At 45.3% G+C, this 4537-nt stretch overlaps 1 long non-coding RNA gene across 1 annotated transcript; it reads left to right on the forward strand.

Annotated features, from left to right (window-relative positions):
• The first annotated feature begins 1473 nt into the window (after positions 1-1473).
• Positions 1474-2984, forward strand: LOC128642490 (uncharacterized). Its single transcript, XR_008399666.1, has 2 exons — positions 1474-1570; positions 2375-2984. It is a non-coding gene; the product is annotated as an uncharacterized LOC128642490 (long non-coding RNA).
• Positions 2985-4537: the final 1553 nt, after the last annotated feature.

Consider the following 4537-nt stretch of genomic DNA (forward strand, 5'->3'; position numbering starts at 1 on the left):
GTGAACCCTGCCCTGTTCTTCTTTGGCAGATTGGCAGCAAATAGACGGAATCAGGGAGATGGTAGAGAAGTCCGTGGCGCCAAAAACGTGGGCCGTATACAAGAAGTATTGGGAGCGGTGGTGCGAATTTAACAAGATTATAGGTCGCGAGGAAGAAACGGTTTTTCTAGAATGGCTATGGGTATTGAAGCAAGGGGGGGTGAAGAAAGGGCAGTTGGGCACAGTACTGGCGGGGGTGTCGTATTTTTCGCAGTTATATGGGAGAAAGGATATAACAAAGAGATTTGTTGTAAGGAAAGTATTCAAGGGGTGGAGCGTAGGAGAGAAGAAGCAAGGCGATAGAAGGGAGCCGATAACAGAGGATAGGTTGGCGGAAATGTTAGCAGTGCTCAGCAAAGTATGTTTCAATGACGATGAGGCATTGGTATTCAGGGTAGCTTTCTCTTTGGCTTTCCATGGGGCATTGCGCATAGGGGAATTGCTGGCGAAGAATAGGAAAGACGTGGGCGGTGGTGTAAGGCGAGAAGATGTGAAATGGGGCGTGCGAGCAGTGCTAGTTTTAATTCGGAAATCAAAAACAGATACGGAAGGAAAAGGGGTATGGGTGTCAATGGGGAGGACAGGTGGCGCGACTTGCCCGGTGGCAGCAGTAAGGGATTATGAGCTAACAGCAAGGGCAGAGGGCCCGCAATTTGTTAGGCATAGGGACGGATCCGGCGTCACGGGTTTTCAGTTTAGGAAGGTATTGGAAAGAACGGTAGAAAGACTGGGTTGGTCAGATGCATACTATGCGCCGCACTCATTCAGAATAGGGGCAGCAACCAGTGCGGCATCTAGAGGATGTTCGATCGAGCAGATTAAAAAAATGGGAAGGTGGAAATCAGCAGCATACAAGTCCTACATCAGGCCAAAAGGGGGGGTTTGATTGCGATTAGGGATGCGAAGTCATGGCGCCAACCGAAATGAATTTAATTCTCCATTTTTCTTTGTGATTTGTTACAGGAAGAGCACTAAGGATATGGGTGGTAGGGCATTCATACGTGTACTGGGCGCAAGTTAGGGCTGCGACATTGGCAAAAGGGACACATTTGGGATTTAGATACACCGAAGCCAGTGTTAGGTGGATAGGAAAGAGAGGAATGAGGTGGGAAGAGTTGGTAAGCACCATACAGCAGGCAAGGCAGAGATGGGGGCGCCCGGACGTAATGATAATACATTTAGGAGGGAATGATATTGGAGCATACCCTCTGAGGGAACTGGAAGAAAGTATAAAAAGCGTAATGGGGTGGTTGGCGATAACATGGCAAGGAGTAAAGATAGTATGGTCAAACATAATATCAAGGTTGGTTTGGAGGAACACTGACACGCAGAGAGCGGGCTACAGAGCAAGGAGGAAGATTAATTTGGTAGCGGCAAAAGCAGTCAGGGGATAGGTGGATCGGTGCTGGAGCACCCATTGTTGGCGGCAAAAAGGGAAGAGATATTCAGGCACGACGGAGTTCACCTGAACGAGGCCGGTAATGACCAGTTTTTGGAGGACATCAGGAGAATGTTGGAGGAAATGATCAAGGTAAGGAAAGGTCACGGGAAAAGTTTAAATGGTGTTTGGCAGAAAGAGTATTTCTTTGTTGGCGGTGAAATCGGGATCTGGCACGTAGGCAGGGCTTGCGAGGGGCGGAGGGGATCCTGTAGCATACCCAGTCTAAGTCGTGATTCGGTGGTCTAGCTAAAGGCTGGTATATGCTGCAGGTTCGCTCCTCCCCTTCTGCTCTGCCACAGGGGGGGTTTGTGGTCCCCCCCCCTGACACGTGGGATCCAAGTTCAGGTTATGCAAATGCTGACGCATTTTTGAGTGTTATGTTGATTAAGGGTATGTTATTACCCAGGGTATGTTATTACCCAGGGTATGTTATTACCCAGGGTATGTTATTACCCAGTGAGAATTTTTTTGAATTTAAATTAAATTATTAAATGTGACCTTTCCATATTTAGCCAAACTCCTGTGTTGTGTCATTATTTCAGGTTGCCAGAATGGCAGAAGTGGTAATAGATGGTGGTGTTCAAAAAGTGGGTCAATTGGGTGTAAAGTATATGGAAGCTAAATGGAGCCTCTAAGACCTTAAAAAGAGCGCAGGGATTGCATGAGAACGGAGCGGCATAAGGGCTGGGCTCCTGGCTGGAAGGACAGGGGGGAAGGGAGAAGAGGGGGGGGGGAAGGAGTTAGGTTAGAGAATAGGGAAGTAGAAGATAAGAATGAGAGGAGGGACTGAAGAGCAAGAGATAGAAGAGGGGGGTTGGAAAAGGTACATATAGGGGGAACAACAGGAAGTGGCTTCAGTACTAACCTTTTTTGTTTCCCTCCCACCCTCCCTAGATGCAAGAGAGCAGTAAAGACAACTACGCGGAGAGGTCACAACCAGAGATATCGAGAGAAATTGGCATGGTTAGGGGCACGATGTCAGCTACTTAGTTGGATCGCAGTAAGACCGCCCGTGCCCCCTAATAAGGGGATCGAGAGAGCTGCAGCTGGAAGCTAGCGGGTGACTCGAGCGGTCTAAGCTAGCTGAAAGCGTTAAGATAAGCAAGCAGCCATATAGGAGAAAAGTTGATAAGTTGTTGCGGTGAAATCGGGATCTGGCACGTAGGCAGGGCTTGCGAGGGGCGGAGGGGATCCTGTAGCATACCCAGTCTAAGTCGTGATTCGGTGGTCTAGCTAAAGGCTGGTATATGCTGCAGGTTCGCTCCTCCCCTTCTGCTCTGCCACAGGGGGGGTTTGTGGTCCCCCCCCCTGACACGTGGGATCCAAGTTCAGGTTATGCAAATGCTGACGCATTTTTGAGTGTTATGTTGATTAAGGGTATGTTATTACCCAGGGTATGTTATTACCCAGGGTATGTTATTACCCAGGGTATGTTATTACCCAGTGAGAAATTTTTTGAATTTAAATTAAATTATTAAATGTGACCTTTCCATATTTAGCCAAACTCCTGTGTTGTGTCATTATTTCAGGTTGCCAGAATGGCAGAAGTGGTAATAGATGGTGGTGTTCAAAAAGTGGGTCAATTGGGTGTAAAGTATATGGAAGCTAAATGGAGCCTCTAAGACCTTATACCTTTAAATCTTATTTCCTTCACTCTGTATCCATGCAGCAGTGACCCTCAGATCTATGAGCAAAAACTAGGTTCTTGATTACATCTAATGAACCTAAAGGTTTGGTGTGAGACTGAGTGGTCCTGCAGTTAAGATATCAAATACTTACACCTAACATAACATATTACCAAGCCTCTATATATATCCTACAGCATGGATATCACTGAACTTACAAACCGTGTGGGTTCCCTTGCACAAAGCATGGACCATATGCTACAAGGCCTCAGAGAAATTAAAATTGAAAATGATCACATTAGGAAGTTTATTAATGAGCACTTATCTAATAAACCTGCTCCTATTGAATTAACACCTGAACCAATTGTATCTCCAACTGAAAAATTCTTTGGTGACAGGACTCAGTTTAGAGAATTTAAAAACTCCTGCACTTTGTACTTTTCTTTAAAACCCCGAACCTATACATCTGATCGGGTCAAAGTTTTAACGGTCATCTCATACCTCAGAGGAGAGCCTAAATCCTGGGCTAACGCCTTCTATGAGAACAATGACCCCATATTAGATTCATTAGATGCCTTCTTCTCTGCCATGTCTCTATTATATGAAGACCATCATAAGCAGAATACTGCTGAGACTGCTCTTAGGAGCCTACGACAAGGTAAAAGAGCAGTAGAAGAATATATTACGGACTTTAAAAGATGGGCACCAGACACCCAATGGAATGAACCTGCTCTCAGAAATCAGTTCAGAACAGGTCTTTCTGAAACATTAAAAGATGAATTAGCCCGTGGTGCAGTTCCTCTGGATTTGGAGAATCTCATGACCTTATGTATCACTGTTGATAGAAGGATAAGAGAACGTAGATCTGAAAGGGCAGTATCTGATCCTATTGCCAAGAAAATCCCGGTATACCATCCTGTGGTCTCTGCGCCATCTAAATCAAATGACGAACCTATGGAAGTTGCTGTTATGAGGGGTCCTCTAAAACCAGAGGAAAAAGCCAGAAGGAAGCTACATAACTTGTGTTTATATTGCGCAGCAAAGGACCATGGTGTTAGAGACTGTCCTGTTCTTATCAGACAGAAGAGGGGTAAGAACCTTCAGCACCAAAATTGCCTTAATAAATTGTCTACGCTTACCACTCATTTACCAATTTCTGTTTTCTTGCAGTGGCGTCTACAGAAGACAAAAACCCAGGCCGTTATTGACTCTGGTGCATCTGGGAATTTCATTGACCAAGCATTTGTTATAAAACATCAAATACCCACAATAAAAAAAGAAAGTGCACAAGCCATAAGATTGGTTGATGGTTTTCTTATGAATACAGGGCCTATCACGCATCACACTGCACCCTTACAAGTTATCACACAGACAGGCCATACTGAGACATGTACATTTGACGTTTTGCCTTCTAGTTTATACCCATTAATTT

This window comes from Bombina bombina, chromosome 1 (genome assembly GCF_027579735.1).
Source record: "Bombina bombina isolate aBomBom1 chromosome 1, aBomBom1.pri, whole genome shotgun sequence".
NCBI lineage: Eukaryota > Metazoa > Chordata > Amphibia > Anura > Bombinatoridae > Bombina > Bombina bombina.